We start from the raw sequence: 23419 nt of genomic DNA, 5'->3' as shown, positions 1-23419 counted from the left end.
AACAACATGCCCGAACTTTTTCGGCTGGGTGGCCATCACCTTTAATCGCCTACTCAGTCGGCCCAATATAAACATAATCAGGCAGACGCCTAGTTTGCAGTCGCCTCCCCTCATCATGACCTACTGCCTCATCCCTGGTGTGGAACTCAACATTCCCAAAGACCACATATATGAAGACCTCCAAGCAGCCAACGTTCCAGTTATTAACGCCTTCAGACTACAGGACGGCCAGACCGCAGCACCATCTACTCACATTTTAGTCCAACTAGAAGGAGATGATGCCCAACGCCGCCTGTTCACCACCGGAGCAAACATCCATAATAAAACCTACGCAGTGGTGCCAACCCCCCATTCATCCTGAACCAATTAAAAGCCAACCCTTATCACGTCCCCATCCTCCAGGTGCCCCCATACCAGAAATCGCTCCTACCAACCTTACCTACCTTCTCAACAACAACAACAACAACAACAACAACCACCCTCACAACCATAACTCCGTCAACATGTACCCCCTCCCCAGACATAGTCACCACTGTCACAACTTACCACCCATCCCCAGTAATGTCATCATCTTGCCTGACATCATCATCCCGCCCATCCCAGCAGACCCCAGTCACCCCACCACCGCTATCTCCGCCAGACGCCGAAGTCTCACCACCAGCCAGCTGTCTTCAGCTGCGTCCTACGCGGGATATCTCCGAATATCACCGAGAAAGAAATAATCCAAGAACTATGGAAAACTGGAGTCAATGTACGTAGAGCCATAAGAATTCACAGCACCCATGGACCTACCTTCATGATGCTCCTCCAGATGCCCAGCACAGAAGATGCCCAGCACCTCATCAAGACCGGCATGCAAGTATATGGTCACCGCTATCGAGTGGAGCCCTCCCACTCCCCACCCCTACAGCCACCCAGCCGCCATCCATCAAACAAATCACACCGCCGCCCCCAGCCAACCCTCCCCCGTGTTCCTCCATATCTACAACAAACTCTGCTCCCTCTCCCAACTGGACCCATCCCCCTCAGAACATACAACCAGCACGCTAAACAAGCTTCACTACCCACGTTGAGCTGAGACAACCTTATAAATCAACCTTATTCAACCTCACAAAGTCAGGTGTCCCGGCCTTAGACAAATATTTGATGGTCTTGCCAACCACATACATCACTGGCCCTGGACTTATATATGTCTCCATTGAACAACAATAGAAGAGTGGACAATTTTATTGCATCATTTTATTATCATATGAAGACTTTTATTCGCATTCATCATGCCAATTTTATTGTATAATACTCACTTGCCTCATTAGACTATAACGCCTTTATGTGTTATACTATACCACCATATTTTACACATCATTCTTCTAGCTTTTAATGAGAAAACAGCCTATCATTTGTATTTTGCAATGTATGTATTATCTATATAACTTTTATGACATGTACTATGCCCACTTTGTGATTTCTAGCTGATGATGACACCATTAAGCGTCGAAACCGGTACTAGTAATAATAAATAATATGTTGTGAACACCTTGTACAACACATTTTGTATTGAATAGGTTGAACCTTCTTGAATTCTAATTGTGAATCTCAGTTCAATACGGGAAAATGAAGTTCTTAACTTACAATTAATTGGGACAGTTGATTCGAGTTGTTGGAGTATTTCGTCATCTTGTAAATTCTTATCAACTCCCCGTATGAGGGCTACACGTAATACGTTAGAGGAAGGAATATAAGCTTTTACTTTAAGAGTCTCAAGAATAGGATTTCACAGAAAGGCATTTGTCTGCGCTGCTGATTGAAAACTCACTTGAATACGGTTTCGACCCTTACGCTGCAGGGATTTTATATTTAAATAATTCTCATAGAAATGCCTCCCTAATGCCATAGGGTGCAACTGACCGGTATTTTTGTCATTTGATGATTCCACAAACACTATATACGGGCCGTAGTGGAACTTATTGTAATACTCTGGCACATTTGTAGCCTGGGCTACTTTATTAAGTTGAGCACTTTGTTGATCAGATGGAAGTTGACTATTCGGAGGCATTTGTCCCATTTGATCTGTCGGTGGTAATTGGGTTTGCGGCTGATTAGAAGATTCTGAAGAAGAACTGCCGATAGAATCATCGTCCATATGAACTTCAACCTCTTCACCTACTAGTATCTGATCACTCGTCAGTAGCCTGTCCCCCCGCTGGAGGCGACCATCCTTCACTCATAACACACTGTACACCACGAGAGAGAACAAGCAACTAACTCGCTGTTCGCGATGTCAAACACAGATGACCTTCGTGCCTTACGGCGAGCGAGCGACTGTGATTTTGGTGTACTTCTGACGAACATGAACAGTATTGGTGGCGCGGGGTCTAACGAGACACTTTACTGCACAGCTGGAAAATAATCCCTTTTTCTAAGACTGAACACTCCTCACTACAATGCCACTGACCTCAGACAGAATGCAAGGAGTGTGGGGAAAGGTATGTGGCAGCCAAGGTCTCTAAGTTTAAAAATAAGCGCAATCAAACAAAATAAATTTGTGCCAGGTCACAAAAGACCCTGAGCTACTACTGCTGGGTTAAAAAATAAAATAAAAATCATAAGTACATACCTCAATTAGATAATCCAGCAGTAGATGTATATGATTTTGTGTGGTAATGGATACAATAATGACACTAATACACACTTACTTCATCAGTACTGACACAAATCTATTCTTGCTTAGAACTTCCTCACAGTGCACAGTAGTACAATGCAGACACTTATTAGATACATACTTAATATTTTATAGAAATAACACTAATAGTATTACTGTACACTACTGTCATTTTTTCCAGTAATCCAGAATTGTACGCTGGACACAACTATCCCTGGTAGCATGGTTCTCAATTAAAATGTGGGTATGGCAAATAGTATCAAACAATTATGCATCATTTTTCGCTAGTGAAAAAGACAATGCACTTTAAGCCTGATAAGGCATGTTGGTAGGACTTCACTTTAGATAAACCATCGTCTTCATCATCTTCATTGTCTTTGTTCTCAACATCATCACCGTCGACATTTCCATATTCTTTCTTGGAGGTAATGGGTGATGAACTCTTCATTGTTTTCTAACGCCGCCTTTGTCTTAACTTCTAGATCAATGGCAGCATAACCTTTTGCACTGAGATTGCAAAATTACACTGTTCGAGAGTTTGTTGTAGCACATCAGTATTTTATGTTATGGTTCCTTTGTCAGGGTGTGAGACAAACTTGCCTCTGTGAAAGCACTGACATACCGTATTTGGCAACACTCCTTTCACTGCTTCTGCAATCCAAGTTACAGCATCGAGCACAGAGACAGGCATTTCCTGGCCGAATGCTAACTCAGCCATCTTAGATCTATTCGGAATAAACATGTACTGAAAAGGGTTAGAAAGAAAATTAAAATAATTTTTCCATTATTAGTAGTCAAATTTCCTTCTGTTTCTGCATCAGACAGGTTCCGCTAAACACAAGTAAAATTACATGGATATTAAATCATAATTCACAGGACCAGAAAAATTTTCCGATATGGACAGTTTTCCAGTTCATAAAGGTTCCGCCAAAGGCAGGTTTTACTGTATGTTGCTTATTTTGTTGTCTGTTTGCTATTATGTAAGTATCATACCTGTAATTCTCATGAAATGCAGACCAGCGTTGCCTTTATAGCATAGTAATCCAAATAGAGTTAAGAAGTATAAGCGTACACCACAGGAAGGCTACTGTTGTCACCAACATGGAACTAGATGAGTATAACTAGGAAACTGAAAGAGAAATGGATTGTCTTACATAAGCTAATTACTGTATTTACTTCATCATTATTCCAACATTACCACAGAACTGTGGTAAACAGAAAGAAAGAGTTTGATAACATGAAACTTTTCCAACATCCCATTACTGTATTCTCTCAAATATTCTCTTTGGAAAAGATGTACCAGATTTTGCAAAAGCCCTACGACTTTGTTCAGTTATCAGTGGTGGTAGTGATTGTTGTTTGAAGGGGAATTACATTCTTAACACTAACTAGAGAACAAATTTAAACAGTTTATAATAACGTAACAACACAAACCAGTAAATAAAAAATATTTATAACATATTTCTATCCAAATTCACTCACTGTTTCATAGAAAAATTTCACTTATTCCAAGTATTAGATACCAAGGGATTAAGTTCACATGTTGTCCTTTTATTAAAATTGCCAAAATATGTATGAGGTGTTGGTTTTTCTCTGATGATCTAACATCGTACCAGCACATCAAAGGTTCTTGGCAACACAAGGATGGGATGGTGGTGATTTTTGTTTTAAGAGGAAATACAACTCACTGAACAAATTAAATGGAAACAAAAATGAAAAAGTAAAATAAATAGATGTGTTCAATGGAGGAATTTAAAATTTTTTTAAATGTATTAAGCTGAAAAGGACACAAATGCATCAAAAGTTCCCCGAGTAACAGAACACTTGAAATTTATACATCCATGATTAATCAACTCTCGCACATAAAGCGAAAGACAAGATCAGCAGTATTCTCATCATCAGCTAGCATGAGTTTGAGTGTCTGGAAGATGAGAAAGGGCTAGTATTGGGAAGATAGAAGCCATGGCCTTAACCCGCCAGTGGTGGCTGCATGAGCAAAATGCTCACGGTAATTGAAAATCATCTACCCTTTTATACAGCATGTAGTTTTGAACCTAAACCCTATTGTACCTTCGTACTGCAGTTTTGAGAGAAGGATGAATGCATTGAAATGCATATCTGCAACTTTGAGAAAGGACAGGGAGGAAGGAATTATCAGTGACCGTTAACGGTGAGCATTTTGCTTCACGTGTGACCAGTCATGTTAATGCTAATTTCCATGTGTGTTATAGTTTTGCTATTGTTGTATGTTGTTTCATAGTTGAAATAGTTCTTTGCAATTTATTGTATTAATAATGTGTTGTGTAATTAGTGTGTGATGAAGGCTTTAAGTCGTGACATTTTAGCTTGCTTTGATGAAATTCCCAGTGATCAATTCGAGAGTGAAAACAGTGATTCAGTCTGTAAAAGTGATCACAGTGAATATAATACGGATACTGAACAGTCCGAGCCAGAAGATTGTGATGATGGAACCATACCTGGAGAGCAATCTGTAGCTGGCGAACAACATATGTTGGAGGTAAATGAGAATCGCATGTTTAGTGACAATGTTTATATAGGGAAAGATAAGGGGACAAAGTGGGGCAGACACCCACCAAAAAGGAATCCATGCTCACATACTTGTGCTGAAAATATAGTGACTCATCCTCCTTGTGTAAGGGGCATTGCAAAAGATGCACACACTATTTTAGAAAGTTGGGAATTGTTTTCTCTAGATACAGTTATAAACATTTGAGATTTATTACTATTGTTGTAACTTTATTTGTTATTTTTAGTGTTCTTTATAATGATTTTAGATTTATTCTCATGTTCATGTAATGTTTTAATACATTTACGCTTGAAATTGTTTGGTATTTATATTGAAAACACATCATATCATACTGTGAGCATTTTGCTCAACGTGCAACCACTCGCGTTACTTTCGTCCTAGCAACCACTGGTGGATTAACTAAGATGCAATCCCAAAATTTGCGTAGAGTGAAAATGGGAAACCACAGAAAACCATCCTCAGTGCTGCCAATAGTGTGATTCAAACCCACCACCTCCGGAATGCAACCTTACAGCTACAGGACCTTAACTGCACAGCCAACTTACTCAGTTTTTATTATTTTTATTAGCTGAGGCACCTGAGCTAAAGGTCACTGTGGTGCAGTACATTATAATATTATCATGGCTACAGAGTATTTATAAAGTAAATTAATACACTCCAGTAATAAAAGTGTATTACATCAAATCAGTTAATAATAATTTTGGTTACATGAATAGATCTAAGTACTACATATCACACATAAGTTACATTAGTTTCATAAAATATTAATATATCCTATAAATATAATCATATGTATATGTTTTATATAATTGGATTGTTTCATAATGATACACTGTAAGAGTAAACAAGCAGACACACTAACTATTAAATATACAAGAAGGAAAATGTAAAAGCCAGTTTCAAAATTTATTAAATCTACATTTTTCAACTTAATATAATTCTTTAACTTCTTTTTGAACATTTTTATTGAAGAGGTGCTCTTTATATCTCCCGGGAGTTTATTGTAGAGACTAACAGAATAATACCATATGGAATTACTTCCATATTTATTTGAATGGATAACAGTGCAGTGGATATTATTAGCATTTCTTGTATTATAATTGTGAATTACAGAATTTGTTTTACATGATGTATTTGAGTGTGCCAAATTACGAATAATTTTATATATCATAACCAATGAAGATTTCTGTCGTAGGCTATCAAGTGAGAGAACATTACATAGTCTGTACAATTGTTCAGTAGGAGTTAACAGAGGCAATTTAAAAAGTATTTTCAATGCTCTTTTATGCAGTATAACAACTTCAGTGAATAATTCTTTAGTACAACGTGCCCATATGTGGATCATATAAGTAATATGGCTCTCAATTAGTGCTTGGAAAACACTTTTCAATAAATCATGAGAAACTTTGTATTTCAGTCTATTTAGAATGTCAGTAGCTGGGATCAGTTTGTCTCAGATAGATTCAACATCATTTTTCCACGTTAGCGATTCATCAATAATTAGTCCAATAAATTTAGCAGCCTTTACTCCAGGTACTAATTGCCCAAAAAACGTCAGATGTAAATCTAAAAAATAATTATTTATAGGTTTATGAAATGAAATATAATTGGTTTTTGTCAGGTTGACTGTAAATCAATTTTTTCAGAACCACATTTCAATTAAATTTGCATCATGCTGCATATTTTGTTCAAATTCTTGAATGTTATAACTGGCACAGAATATATTGGTATAATCTGCAAAGAGTGATAATCTACCTCTGAGATGTAAGTTACCAATATCGTTAATAAAAATAAGAAAAGTAACGGTCCTAACACTGAGCCCTGTGGGACTCCGATTGAGATTGTTTGGTAATTACTGTTGGTATTCATACAATTCACAAATTGTTCTCTATCTGTGAGATAGTCTATAAACCAGTCTAGTGGAATAACCCTTACGCCAGCTGCTTCCAAATTTATTGATTAAAATACCTCAATCAACTGTATCAAAAGCTTTTTTGGTATCTATAAATATGCCCTATGCTAACTGATCTAAATCTAAAGCTTCTTGTAATTTAATGACAATATCTTCAACAGCATTGTAAGTGCTAGAATTTTGTAAAAACCCCTATTGGTATTTGTAGAAGAAATTATTATCATCTAGAAATTTCAATAATCTATCTTTAATTATATGCTCCAAAATTTTTAGCAGAATAGGAATGATAGAGATAGGCTTATAATTATTAAGGTCAGTTTTGTCCCCTCCTTTTACAGATAGGTAAGACCTTAGCTATTTTAAGTCTTTTAGGGACTTTACCCCCTTGTATAGATTTATTGATTAATTTTGTTATATGAGGAATTAAATGATATGCCAATTTCTTAATTGTATTGTTGCTAATACCAGAGCAGTCTTCACTATGACTATTTTTTAATTTTCCTATTATATTAGCAACTTCATTTTCATTGGCTGGACTCAGAAACAAAGAATTAATCAATCCACTTCCCAAATTAGGAGGATCATTAAATTGGATATTGCTGGCCATATATTTTGCTACGCTAGTAAAATATTCATTGAATGTTGAAGAAATTTCTTTTGGATTTGTAACTACTGGTACTTTATCATGTATTCTCAAATGAATATCCTTGCTTTTGTTATTATTTCCTGTTAATATCTCATTCCACTGATTACTTGTGTTCCTTAAATTATTAATATAGTGTGAGTTCTCTAGTTCTCTCTTAAGTTTGGTAACCCTATTACACACCCATGTGTAATCTCTCCTCAATTGTTGTGATACATAACCACATCCCATTTTTAATCTAAATTGTTGCCTCTTAATTTTACTGTACAATTTATTTTTGGTTAATAAGATCTAAAAGTTCAGGAGTTATCCATGGGCAAAAACGTCTTGTTCTTTTAATATTTTTCTACCTATTGTTTTGATTTGTAGCCTCTACTAGCTTTTGTTACATACTCAACAATTTTGTTAACTATAGTATCACAACAATCGTCTTCAATAATCGTTAATGGATTTTTGGACATATACTCATCCACTTTATTAACCCTCCAGTAATTGCGCGGATATTTGTCACGCCAGTGCTCGCGCGGGGTAAAATATTACCCCATTATTTCGTGTATATTTACTGTAACTTAAAAATGAAATTATGCTCTTTTCATGACTCATCTGACTGAGGGCCCTATAAGTGAATAAAACACAATCAATCATCATCATCTTCCTTCCAAGTATTGGGCCATGTGACCCGTTACGGTCTTGCATTTTACTTTTTGCAAGACTTGAAAGCAGTCAAATGTCCTTCCGACGGGTTGCTAGCCTGAAGGAAGTAAGACCATTGGTGGGGCTGCCACCTCTCAGCTAATGGACTAGCTGAAATCACAGCATTTCCTCCATAATGGATGTAACGGTTATACCGCCGTGACTCTGTCAACAGGGCTGGGAACAGGTTTTCATCTCGGGAAGGTGAGGTTGGCCTTTGGGCAGGAGAGGTTATGTCATAATCATCATCATCATCCTTCCAAGTACTGGGCCATGTGGCCCGTTACGGTCTTGCATTTTCTTTCCATCGCTTCATTGGACGTCCTATAGATCTCTGTCCTCTTGGCTGATAGCGTAGGATCTCCTTTGGTAGTCTTCCAGATTCCATCCTTTGAACATGACGTTTCCAGTTTTCTTGGTAATCATAGATGTAATTGATTACTGATTTCACATTCAGTCCCTTAAGCACATCTTCATTTCTTATACGATCCCATTTCGTATAGCCTGCTGTTCTGCGCATGAATGTCATTTCACGTGCTGTAATTCTGGAAATGTCTTGAGTTCTTATTGTCCATGCCTCACTGCCGTAGCAAAGGGTTGGTCTGGCTAAAGTGTTATAAAGACGTAAGCGAGTGTGTTTCTGGACAAGAGATGGCTTCATGATATGATTTATGATTCCTGTTGTTCTGGTAAATTTGGTTATTTTTGCAGAGATATCAATTTCTCCTTGGTAAGATAAATTGTATCCCAGATAATTGAATTCGTTGACTCTTTCCAAAATTTTATTATCTAAACAGATTTTACTCGGGATAGGGTCCTTCCCCTTAAAGGCCATTATTTTGCTCTTTTGTGGTGAAATGATCATGTCGAATTTTGAAGAGACTTTCTGTAGATTAAATACTGACCACTGAAGATCATCTTCTGATGATGCTACCATTGCAACATCATCAGCAAAGAGTATGGCATCTAGATGTGTGAGATATCTGCTGGCTGGGATTGATCCATGCCTTTCATGCCTCCATTCCTGTATTATGTTGTTCATATAGATTATGAACAGCAAAGGAGAAAGTCCACAACCTTGTCTCACACCTCTGCTGATCGGTTTCCATTCAGTCTGATGATTACCTAACTTTATTGCAATAAGGTTGTCACTGTACATGTTGTATATGTTATCTATTAACTGTTGTGGGACATTATCTTCTGCTAAGATATTAAGAAGTCTGTTCCTGTTAACTAGGTCAAAGGCTTTCTTAAAATCAACAAATGCTATGTGAGTTTCCAAGTTAAATTCCCTGCGTTTTTCGACTAAGATTTTCAAGGTAAAGTAAGCATCAGCACATGAGCGCCCCTTTCGAAATCCATGTTGTTCATTTCCAATCACATTTTCATAATATCTGAATAATTTTTCTCTGACAATATTTGAGTAAATTTTGTAACCTGAGTTGAGTATACTTATCCCTCTGTAATTTCCACAATCTTTCACACTGCCCTTCTTATGAAGAGGAATAACTATAGCTTTTTGCCAATTCTCTGGTGGTCTGTTGCCATTCCAAATTAAATTGATGAATTTGAGAAATCTTTGCTTGAAGATGTCAGTGGAATACTTGAATAATTCTGCATTTATTGAATCTTCTCCAGATGCTTTTCCATTTCTAAGTTTTCTGAGTATTAGCTCCAGTTCTTTGAGTGTAATGGTTTCCGAAGACTTGTTAAGAGATGTTGGCAGAAGAAATGGCTCAATATTTGAACCTCTCCAAAGGTTCCAGAAATAAATGAGCCACTCCGTTAGAGGTATTGCATTAATGCGTATGTCTTCTTTTACATCATTATTTAGTTTCTTGAGTATTTTATAGGTCTGTGGTTGTGGTCTTGTTATATCAGTCTCCAGTTGTGAAACAAAGTTTTCCCAACTCTTTCTGTGCTTTTTCTGCACTTCCCTTTTTGCTATTGCTCTCTTATGGTGATACTCTATTTTATCTTCTAATTTGCCAGTTGACAAAAATTTTTTATAAGCATTTCTTTTGTCTGAAATAACCTTTTCAATCTCTTCATCCCAGATTCTTAAACCCTTTTTCCTCTGCCATTTTTTCTTAACTCCCAAACTCTCAAAAGCAGACTGCTTTAAAATTGAACACAAATTAGACCACTCCATTTCCACGTTGTCACTAACTGGTGTCATCTGTGTAAGTTCATTAAGTCTGTTCTGGTACAGCCATTTTATACTGGGGTCTCTTAATAGGTTAACCTTGTAAGAAGTTTTAATTTCTTGTGTTGTTTGTGTGTTTCTTTTATACCATCTAGGCCTCAGACGAATAGGTGCTACTAATAGATAGTGATCAGTTTCCAATTCAGGGCCTCGATAGACTCTTGTATCCAAGACTAAATCTGCCAATTTACCATTACAAATTATATAATCTATAATCGATTTCTGATTTCGTGCAGACCACGTATACTTGTGGGTGTCCTTGTGTGGGAACATTGTGTTCATAATCGTTAACTGATTGAAGACAGTGAAATCTATTAATTTCGTTCCATTGTTATTACGGGTTGTTTCTCCATGGATTCCGATGTGATTCTGAATTTTCTCATTAGGCCTACCAACTCTGGCATTAAAGTCTCCCAGTAATAGTAGCATATCTTGTTTGTTAATTTTATTGACTATCTTTTGCAGATCATTATAGAACCCATCACTTTCGTTTGAATTGCCCTCCACTGGAGCGTATACCCCTATAACTGTAAGATAACCCCTGAATAGTTTTAGTCTTAATTGGATAATCCTTTCATTCCAAAAAGTGTAGTTATCAATTGTTGATCTTAATCTTTTGTGTACCATGAGCAGTACACCCGCCTGTGCTCTAGTATCTCTGTCAACCCCACTGTAAAACTGTAAATAATTTACTGTCTCTTTTGATCCCTGAAGCTTTCTTTTTGTTTCTGAAATGGCTGCAATTAAAATGTCTTTTTTTGCGAGAATGTCGTCCAGCTGGTCATCTTTGTGTGAGATACCTTGTACATTCCAGGTAGCACATCTAAAAGTATTTTTCTTCTTCCAATCTTTGTCCATTTCACTGTTCTTTTCAATGCCAGGAGAGGTTATGCATTCCACATAAAGTTAATTTTAGATAATATACAGAACAATAACAAATAGGTTAATATGCCAAGTTCTTCATGATATAGATAAAATACATATAAAGTGTATAAAATATCATAATTTTAAAATATTCACCGTATGAGGAAACTTCAATCTTCAAAGAATATAAAAGACTTGTTTATAATAACCATAGCAACTGTCACTAATCCTTCACAGCACCATAATTTTCATATTTTCCAAAAAAACTACTATAAAATTCAGGACACCAGTAAGTGTATATTACAAAGATGACTTTTAAGTTTCATAACAACAGCATCAAATCTATATCAATTCAGAAAAAACAGAATTATAAAAGTACTAATACAGAGCTTCTCATACATGTAATGATATAGTCATGGCCACCTACAATTATTCCCACAATCAATTTAACTCCTATTATTGCCATTAATATATATACCATGCTGAAAATAGGTATCTTGCATAACTTCCAAGCAGACAATTTCGTTCATAATAACACTCAAGTTCATGTAGTTTAAAAATTAGAAATATGAAAATCAATCACACTTCATTACTACTTGAATACTAACGTTTAGTCTCTTTTAGTCACTATCGGTTTTTTTGTTGACATTCTTCACGCACGGTACTAAAATGGTCTTTGCACATGTATTTTTCACAGAGCACACAAGAGTTTCCACTTTGTGTACATATTTTGAGTGTTATCTTATTGTATTTGTGTTGAGTAAGTGTAGCTAGTGATAATAATGGTGGTATTATATTTAACTACATTACTATATCTGCATTAATATATAAACCACCTTATTTTTTCACACTCTGAAGTTATACTTAATCTTTACATTGCTGCACTTTCAATACTGCGAGCGCGGAGAATGAACGCTGCTGTGCTGCACCCATAATATTACGAGTGAGACATACATATTATAACTATGCAATACTTGCAATATTGATATCAGAAATCAGTCAAACTCTCTATGGGCATTAATAGCCATCTATCTGCAGCACATAGAAAATTGTATAATGATTATCTGTTGATTCATTCACGAGTTATTACTACAAATACAACTTTTTTCAACTGCAGGATGTTCAGCACGTAAGCTGGCAGGGAGGCTGTGACAGGAATGAGTAAGTTATGTCGTTTGCCAGCAAAGAGTGCACTCTTGCCAAATGCAAGGTTATAAGGACGATATCCGCATTAGGATCAGAAGTTGAATATTCTGATTTTAGTGATTCTGAGGATGATGATAGTAATGTCACTGATTAAATGAAAGTGCAGATGTTGACCAACGAAAAGAAAAAACAGCCCTACCTATCCTCCGATGTTCCAATGGCAGGGTAATATATATAGTCCAGTTGTGCACGATTTTGATAACGCAAATTGTGTTATTACTCTAGTCCTGTTACAGAACGCACCAATGGCTTAGAATATTTTTCAGTTATTATTTTCATAAATTCTTATGCTAGAAATAGCACATGAAACAAATAAATGTTATGAGTTTGTTTTGAATAAAATGCTGCAGAGTTCACAATCACATTTGCAACAGTGGAAAAGCAGTGCTCCAAACACTTCCAAAGGAGACATGCATTTTGAAACATATAGGCTACTTGCATTTTTAATGATCAATTTTAGACAGTCCTTGATTAATCAAAAATGGTCCAGACTGATTAAGCGATTTTGTACCAAGATGCATAGAAATTCTTAATGCATTCTCAGTGTTTATCTGAGAAATTCCGCATGGGGCTTTTACAAAAGAGACACGATCTCACCAATTAAAAGGTTAACAATTGTTCATCAAGTCATATACGTACAGAGAGAATGGGAATAAAAGAGGAACACATAACAGGATAATCACAATGGTAGATCAGTGAGAGAAGAGAGAGAGTTCATGTTCTGATATTACTGTACAATTTAGATATATTTTAACTCAAATTGGGCATCCCTGAAGTTATTATATTCAGTGTAGTTACATAATTGTGTTTGAAAGTGGACAGTTAAAGGCCTTTTGTAACCAATAGAAAGATATGTGTTGAGTTCTTTATTTTTCTTTCATTTTGATGTTTATTTAATTAGTGGCCTTTTATATTGGACAACCTTGAATTTACTAGACATAGCGTAGTTATATTTTGTGTAAGAAAGTGATTCAGTTGAGGTCTTTCCATTGTCAGTGTAACAACTTAAGACATGAAATCAAGATCCTCTCTGGTTTTCCCATGTTATTGTTGACGTTTATGTATCCATATCAGTTATTAAAAATAATTCAGCATGGGGCTTTTACAAAAGAGACACGATCTCACCAATTAAAAGGTTAACAATTGTTCATCAAGTCATAAACATATAGAGAGAACGGGAATAAAAAAGGAACACATAACAGGACAATCACAATGGTAGATCAGTGAGAGAAAAGAGAGAGTTCATGTTCTGAATTGGACGTGGTGTCACTTTTAATGTGGAAGCTAGCTCCCCCTGATTCCATGACTGTTTTCCATGCAGTAAGAGAATGAAATTTTATGCTTGCTCCTCCTACTTGTAAACTTTATTTCTCGCATAGGCATTTGGGGTGAGTTAATAATTTGGTGCTTCATTTTAAACATAAGCATAGTTAGTGAACATTGGTTAAGCAGTTTGGCAAAGTACATTTTCACTCACCATGTAGTGATTTGAATTGTTCCTAAAATATTATTCCCACTATCGGCAGCCCTGAAGATGGTTTTCCGTGGTTTCCCATTTTCACAGCAGGCAAATGCTGGGGCTGTACCTTAATTAAGGCCACGGCCGCTTCCTTCCAACTCCTAGGCCTTTCCTATCCCATCGTTGCCATAAGACCTATCTGTGTCGGTGCGACGTAAAGCCCCTAGCAAAAAAAATAAAATAAAAATAAAAATAAAAAATAAAAAATAAAAATATTATTCCACGAGTGATAACTACCTCTGTGTTATGTTAGAATTAATATCCATGTAAAACTGTGTGTGAATTATATTCCTGACTAATTCTACAATGGTGGCTTATAATGAACAGGACACAGTTTCTTTTTACTTCTCAAACTGTAAAACTACATATCCTCGTGCATGTGACGTCATTATAACCTGTCACTTATCCTTTCGCCCTACCTAGACCTTGCTTAACTTGGAGTCAACTTCTCCTTTGATACATGTAGCTAGCATTTATTCTTACTAATTTTAAATTTTGTTCATGAATTGTTGAACTATTGTCTACAGATATTGTATGGCTGAAGGAAAACTCCCCCAGCTCTAGTTTATTATCACTTGTATTGAAAAATCTAAAGATTTGGTAATATGTTACTTCCTTAAACAAAAATGGAAACGCTTTCCTTTGCGAAAAGCTAATAACCATGAATATGTCTTTTAATACATGAAACTCAAATACTGGAGCGATAGCCACAGCATCTTTTTCTACCAAGGCCTATGGTAACAACTAACGGTCATCACTTCCATCAAATATTTGGTTGTGTTACACAAATTTTTGAATGACCCCAACCATGACATATTCATGTCAAAAAAATTAGGAGTACAATCTATTCTTCATCAAAGAAAACCATTGTAATTTTTAACATTTTCCCTTATGGGATTATTTGCCCTTCTTCACCTGATCTATATCAAGTCTATATATAAGGATGATGAACTGTTTGCTCTTGTTGTTACTCCAGGAGATTAATTTGTCTAATCTGGAATTAGAACTAATATTATAAATTACATACACGGTATGTTAAAAATTTCTTCTCTCATTGCCTCATGAAATTTGTATATTTACACTGTATTTTTCTCTTTGTACTTAAGTCCACAGCAACTTCTTGGCAGCCCACATTCACACTCTGTGTAGGTAGTATCAGTCCACGTAGTGGAATCGTCACTCCAGTCTGCCATGTAACTTCTTTACCTAAAGTTACCAGATATTATATGGAAGCACTCATTTGAACTTATGTTCTCTAAGCCTTCCAAGTCTAAGACCGGGTCGTCGCATAAATCCTTCCATGTCACACCATCATGTTATCTTTAGCTGACTTTTTGTTAAATTCAGTTTCCTAGCAAGTTCATTCAGTCTCTCCTTAATTCCATAACTAATAACTCTATTTCTTTCTAACCTGCATCTTCTTCCTAAACACTTTATTTTCCTATTATAATATAGTGGGGTCTTTCTCAGTCCTCACCACTTTTAAAAATACATATCACTTTTCACATTTCTCAACAATTGCTTTCAACCCATCCCACAGACTGTTTACATTTTTATGTATCACTGATCATAATAATAATATTTTAAAAACCTCTCCCATGCCTCCCTTATCCACCATATAGTATTACAAGGGCTGATCAACAAAGACTGAAACTGTTTTCCACAGATTTTTATTACTCCATTTCAACGTTTCTTCTTCTTCACAGTACTATATCAGGTCCCCTTGATGTTGGCGATCACTGTGGCGAATGCAGTACGATCTCTTGCTAGGTGGAAAAGTCTTTCGACACTGTAAATTCCAGTCCATTCTTTGATGTTTCCAAGCCATGATGTTCGCCTCCTACCGACACTTCTTTGACCCTGTGTTTTGCCGTGTACAATCCGCTATAAGATGAGGTAACGGTCATTTCTAAGGATGTGGCCAAGGTAAAAGATCTTCCGGTGTTTTATTGTTTGAACAAGTTTCCGACTTGCTCTTGCCTTTCTGAGTACTTCTCGGTTCATTAGTCGTACAACCCACTGAAAGGCTTCCAAACGTTTCACGAATATGTTCTTGAGAGTCCATGTTTCCACACCATATAGCAAGGCCGACCATATATAGCACTCGACCATCCTCCGTCTAAGTTTAAAATTTAAGTAGTCATTGCAAAAGAAATATTTCATTTTTGTAAATATTTTTCGTACTATTGCTATCCTCTGTTTCACTTCTTTCTCAGGATCACGTTGTTGAGTGACACTGGCACCTGGATATTTAAAAGTGGTTACTCTCTCAATCTGTCGATTGTTGTAAGGTTGCCTCAGCATTGGCACGTCTGCTGAAGATCATGAACTTGGTCTTGTATACATTTATTTTTAGTCCCATGTCCTCACTTACTGCACTAATATTATTGAGCAGGAGTTGGAGACCATTAAAATTGTCACACAGGATGACTGTATCATCCGCATATCTTATGTTGTTAATTATGTCACCATTTACTTTTATTCCATATTGGTGATTTTCTAAAGCTGTTTTGAAAATGTTATCCGAGTAAAGGTTGAATAACAATGGAGATAAAACATGACCTTGTCTAACTCCTCTTTGGATGGCTATCTCTTTTGTGGTTTGATTTCCAATTTCCGATTCGGAACAACGGCCTTTTGTCTCCAGAAAAGATTTTCAATAATGCGGATATATTTGCTGTCAACTCCTATATCCTTTAGGACTTCTACAAGTTTTGGATGTTGTACTCTGTCAAATGCCTTTTCAAAATCAATGAAACAAGCGAACACTTCTTGCTGTTGATCTAGACTGTTCTGAATTACGATATTTAGTGCAAACAATGCTTCCCTTGTACCAAAATAATTTATGAACGCAAACTGTGTTTTGTTGAGATCTTGTTAACACTTAGTCTTGATTCTGTTATGTATCACACAAAGGAATAATTTAAGTGTGTGGCTCATGAGGCTTATTAGCCTATTATCAATACACTTACATGCCTTTTTCTCCTTTGGCAACATGATGAATGTAGATAACAGCCACTCGGACGGGATGTATCCAGTATTATATATAGTACTGAACAACTTTACCAAGATTTGGACATTGTCAATCGTCAATCATTTTAAGAAGTTCTACAGGGATGTTATCTGGACCTGATGATTTCTTGCTTTTTGAAACTTTTACAGCATATAGCACTTCTGATTCAAGAATGTCACGGCCCTCACAATTAACTCGTTGGTTAGTTTCCTCACCTCTCTGATCACAGAAAAGTTCCATCAGATAATTTTCTCAAGTATTTAAAACTTCTTGTTCATATCAGTCGCATCAACCAGTACAGAAAGGTTATGTTTTATGCACATGCCAGCTATTTCCTTTAATTTTTGATGTATATTGAACAGATCATGTTTAGACTGAAAGATTTCCATTTCCACACATTGTTCTTTCATCCAGTTCTCTTTCGCAGCACGTATTTTTTTCCTTATGTGGCGTTGTAATTTTTTTGCATTCCTCTGCATCATTTTTTACTAATCTTCGTTGTTCCATTAGTTCAAGAATATCATCTGTCATCCATTTCTTTTTCTTCATTGGATGTATCTTTTGATCTTTGTTTTGAAGAAGTACATCTACTTGACTTTTAAACTGATTCCACAAATCATTTACCGTACTGTTTCACAGTTACTGCTATTGATTTCTTTTAAATGCCTATTCAAATCCTGAGCAATTTTCTGCCGAGTTTCACAATTTTATAGATTAGCGATATTTAGTACATTTTTTCTAGGATTATTCTTCATAATTTTCAGACGAACTCTTACATTAGGTATCAATGGATCATGATCCGGGTAAATATCTGCTCCTGGATATGCTGCGACACTTTTGATGGAATTTCTGAAACGCTTAGTTACCAGAATGTAATAAATTTGGTTCCTTGTTGAACAAGGATTCTGAGGATCATCTTTAGGAGCTTTCCATGTGTATAACAATGTTTTGGAAGTTTGAACCATGTATTGGTGAGAACCATTTGATGTTTTACACAAAATTCGTACAGCTTTTCTCCTCGGTCATTGCATTTACCAAGCCGAAATTCGCCTACCTAGTCAGAACGACGTCCTTGACCAATATTTGCGTTGAAATCACCATTATGGCAGTTATTTCATCCTTCTTCATGTCTTTAAGAACAGTTCCAAGTTGTTCATAGAATGTTTCTACTTCGTCATCATACTTTTTCCGCTGTTGGTGCATATATCTGCAAAATGTTTAGTTAAAAGGTGAGCATGAAAGTTGTAATAACATGATTCGATCAGAAATTGGTACAAAGGTGCTGACATACTTCGTAAGTTCAGAATTTATAAAGATTCTGACTCCATTTCCATTAACTTTATCGTTATCTTCGCTACCAGAGTAACAGAATGAACCATCATCATGATGACATTTAGCTGCACCAGGCCACCGAACTTCACTAATTCCTATTAATGGTGTTCTTAATCTAACCATTTCCTTGATGAGAGTCAAGCTTGCCAGCTGCATAGAGACTTCTGACGTTCCAATTCCCCATTCTTACCGCGGAATTCACTAATTTAACCCGGAAGTTTCGTAGCACCCCTCGCCCATTTAAGGGCTGCCCGGGACTAGGGGCCGTTTCTTTCTGATTTCTCGCCATAGTGATTTCCTGGTAATTTATACCAGTGTGGTTTCCCCTTGCCTTCACTGGTGTAGACTCAGCTGCCCCTAACATGGAGAACAGACGCTGTTGGTAACCGCTCCTAACATGAAGTACAGGTGCTACCTGATGGCTTTTAGTGGCATTTCCTCCACTAAGGGACCATCACCCTCCTAAGGGAGCTCTTCCGCCGTAAGCCGTTGGCTCCTTTAGGGTGTCAGGTGTACAGCGGCGTTGAGTCGCTGGCTGTACTATCTACTCCATGCCATAGCAGGATAACCTGGTCAGACAGGAATTTCAATGTTTACAAGATCTTTTTCAAAGTAGTACCCTCCTATTTCAATGCGCTTTTTATAGGATATCTGCCAGTCCTTGAACACATGCTGCAGACCATTCATATTCAGGTCCTTGAGAATCCCCTCACTTTTCTTGAGCACTGCTTCAGAGTTCTCAAATCGAATGCTCCTAAGCTTTGCCTTTAGTGATGGGAATAAAAAAATCACAGGGTGCAAAATAAGGGCTATAAGATTGATGCAGTGCACAGGCAATGTTGAATCTAGCCAGAATCTGCATGACTTGATTTGCGACGTGAGGCCGTGCATTGTCATGATGAAGTCACCACCCAGTCTGAGAAAGCTCTGATCGTTTCTTTGCAATGTGCCTCCTCAGTGTAGGCAATATTTATGTGAAATATGCTGCTGTAACAATAGTATGAGGGGGAACTGCATGCTGGTAAATCATTCCATTACAGTAAAAAAATGTGAACACCATCACTTCCCCCGCAGATGGAAACAATTTTTGCTTTTCATGGTGTTGGAGAACCTGACAGTTTTACACTGTGCTGGCTTGTTTTCCTTCAGGATCATAATGATGCAGCCATGACTTATCATTGGTGAAAATCGATTTAAAAAAATACATCCTCTCCATCAGCAAGGAGACGCAGCACCTCAGGGCTTGTCTTCATTCGCACAGCCTTTTGTTCAGGATTCAATAGGCGTGGCACCCAGGGGGCACAAACTCAGGTCATATGGAGATGACCGTGCATAATCGCACAGACATTTCTTTGAAATCCTTAAACCTACGGTGAAGATTCACTACTATGCTTGCTTCAGCTGTACTGATCCTCTCGCATCACCTCCACTGTCTGGTATACGAAATGCATTACTACCAACCTACCGATATGAGAGTGCTGCCGCCTACGGCATTATACATAAAAACCCACTCTTTTCAAATATTTATGTTACAGCTAGGAAACTATCATGGAAGCTACAGAAAAAAATCTGTCTCAATTTTTGTTGAACAATCTTCATTCGTAATACCGGTAATCCTAATTTTACAACCTTCCATTATACTGTATTCATTTTTAACTATGACAAAAGCACCTCCATGGTCACGAATACCACCTGTCACTTTAGTTTCTCTGTAGAGATCATCTGGTTTTATCAGCACCACATCAAGAATACCTTTTCCTCTAGATGGTTCAATTACTTTCTGATTCCCAGATTAGCTTACTTACTATTTGTTGGACATGCTTTCTGTCCTTTGCATTTCCTTCCAAGTTAACACTTGATAAATTGAGATCATGCTCTATAATAATCTTCCCTTCTGTCAATCAATCACATTGACTTGTATTTAGGGCAGTCGCCCAGGTGGCAGATTCCCTATCTGTTGTTTTCCTAGCCTTTTCTTAAATTATTACAAAGAAATTGGAAATTTATTGAACATCTCCCTTGGTAAGTTATTCCAATCCCTAACCCCCCTTCCTACAAATGAATATTTGCTCCAATTTTTTTCTCTTGAAGTCTAGCTTTATCTTCATATTGTGATCTTTCCTACTTTTAAAGACACCACTCAAACTTATTTGTCTAATAATATCATTCCACGCCATCTCTCCACTGACAGCTTAGAACACACCACTAGTCGAGCAACTTGTCTACTTTCTCCCAAGTCTTCCCAGCCCAAATTTGCAACATTTTTGTACCGCTATTCTTTTGTCGGAAATAATCCAGAACCAATCGAGCTGATTTTCTTTGAATTTTTTCGAGTTCTTGAATCACGTAATCGTGGTGAGGGTCCCATATACTGGAACCATACTCTCATGGGGTTCATACCAGAGACTCATATGTCCTCTCCTTTACATCCTTACTACAACCCCTAAATACCCTCGTAACCATGCACAGAGATCTGTACCCTTTATTTACAATAATATTTATATGATTACCCCAATGAAAATCATTCCTTGCATTAACACCTAAGTCCTTACAATGATCCCCAAAGGAACATTCACCGCATCAATGCAGTAATTAAAACTGAGAGGACTTTTCGTATTTGTGAAACTCACAACCTGACTTTTAACCCCATTTTTCATCACACCATCATACTGTCAATCTCACAATATTATCGAGGTCATTTTACAGTTTTTCACAATCTTGTAACTTATTTATTACTCTAAACAGAATAACATCATCTCCAAAAAGCCTTATCTATGATTCCACTTCTTTACTCATATCACATATATTTTAAAAATTATAAAGGCCCAACAATACTGCCTTGATGAATTTCCCTCTTAAAAAAGCTTCACCTACTCGTCTTTCCCCATATAGATAATTATCTTATCAAATAATTCCACATCAGCATCCTAGTCTGAGCACACCAAATATATAATTATGCTTATTATCTTTAGAGATGTCCGCCTCTGTGGTGTAGTGGTTAGCGTGATTAGCTGCCACCCCCGGAGGTCCGGGTTCGATTCCCGGCTCTGCCACGAAATTTGAAAAATGGTACGAGGGCTGGCACGGGGTCCACTCAACCTCGGGAGGTCAACTGAGTAGAGGTGGGTTCGATTCCCAACTCAGCCATCCTCGAAGTGGTTTTCCGTGGTTTCCCACTTCACCTCCAGGCGAATGCCGGGATGGTACCTAACTTAAGGCACCGGCCGCTTCCTTCCCTCTTCCTTGTCTATCCCTTCCAATCTTTCCCATCCCCCGCAAGGCCCCTGTTCAGCATAGCAGGTGAGGCCGCCTGGGCGAGGTACTGGTCATTCTCTCCAGTTGTATCCCCCGACCAAGAGTCTGCAGCTCCAGGACACTGCCCTTGAGGCGGTAGAGGTGGGATCCCTCGCTGAGTCTGAGGGAAAAACCGAACCTGGAGGGTAAACAGATGATGATGATGATGATGATGATGATGATGATCTTTAGAGATGAGTCTTAGACCTAGAATATTTCATGTTTCTCATCCTTAAGTTTTTGGTAGCTTGCAACTTCTCCTTTCATCAGTATGAATACTTTCCTCCTGATGTCCTATCCTGTCTCTATGATTAACACTCAAGTTCCGTGAGAAAATTTCCAATCCGCAATATCACTTCTCAGCCACGATTCAACTCGTATTACAATGTCTGGTACCGTAAATATATTTGTCCATTAAATTACCTCGTTCTATTCCTTTCTTTACAATACTTCTACATTAAACACTAACAACTTTATGTCATTCTTACTTGACTTCCAGCTCCCTCGTCCTCTCTAGTTCCCTGAATGTACCACCCTATAACTTTTCTATTAACTACGACAAAAGTTGTTATTCCGTACCCCGAAGGGGTGGCCGAGCTCTATACTAGGAACAGTCCAAGCATTCACCTCAGTGCAGCAGAATGGAAAACCACGGAAAACTATTCTCAGGACAGCAGACGGTGGGGACCAGCACCTCTCTATCTCTTGAATATAGAGTCACAGACCCACGGTAGAGCCACGCTCACCGCTCCTCTGCGTGATTGGTCAGTTGGAATGCAGAGCTGTCAGAATACAGACCAGCCATGGCCACTTACTTGTAGGCTGAGGCTTACTTTGCAGCTGCCAACCTAACTCTTCTAAATAAATCCCATAACTCATACATTTCAGAACAGTTCAAGGCCATCTGAGTGTAGATTCCTATGTCGTATTCACCCATTAAGATCTGCAAATGAATTGGGAATTGCTAAAAGGGCGTAAGTCTACATTTTGGCAGTTTTCACTTATATATGAATCTGTTCCTCTGGATTATACCCATCCTTTAGTATTAAAAATCATTAAATCTGGGACAATCTTGAGCTTATTCAGGGTAGTCAGTTCTTTCATGGAGTGTTAAAAGGTAGTAAGTCCTGGATGTGTTGTTGTTTCTCTCTACATTGGGAGTTTTATAAAACACACATTTAAGCTAATTCAGCCAGGTGTAGGAGACATTATGCTTCCACATAACTTGGCCTACCCTGAGGGTTCTGTTCCCATCCACATTAAAAAGTTGAAGGATGTTGAGCAGCTTCTACGATACATTCCGCAGGATAAGGAGGAAGATGACTTTATAAAGATACTAGCTAATGTACACGTGCTTTGCTATGGAATTCTACATTGTATAAAGAACTGTAGGTTAGGTAGAGTACACGTTGTGAGCAAGACTGTATCAAAATGTAGGCCTATAGCTTTTTACATTACCCTGGAAACGCGACGGTGAAATCACCAAACGTCTTTTCTCATACGAAGACTGCGTTAAGGAATTTTCATTTT

General features: G+C 37.4%; 1 long non-coding RNA gene across 3 annotated transcripts in view; it reads right to left on the bottom strand.

Annotated features, from left to right (window-relative positions):
• Positions 1 to 23419, bottom strand: part of LOC136879122 (uncharacterized) — a 106575-nt gene that overhangs the window by 38017 nt on the left and 45139 nt on the right. For all 3 annotated transcript variants that reach the window (XR_010860896.2, XR_010860897.2, XR_010860898.2), the window contains one exon: positions 3653 to 3788. This is a non-coding gene — a long non-coding RNA (uncharacterized lncRNA). The remainder of the gene's footprint in view (positions 1 to 3652; positions 3789 to 23419) is intronic.

Source organism: Anabrus simplex, chromosome 8 (genome assembly GCF_040414725.1).
Source record: "Anabrus simplex isolate iqAnaSimp1 chromosome 8, ASM4041472v1, whole genome shotgun sequence".
Classification (NCBI taxonomy): Eukaryota; Metazoa; Arthropoda; class Insecta; order Orthoptera; family Tettigoniidae; genus Anabrus; species Anabrus simplex.
The sequence above is the reverse complement of the archived record's forward strand: the minus strand, read 5'-3'. Positions and strand labels throughout refer to the sequence as shown.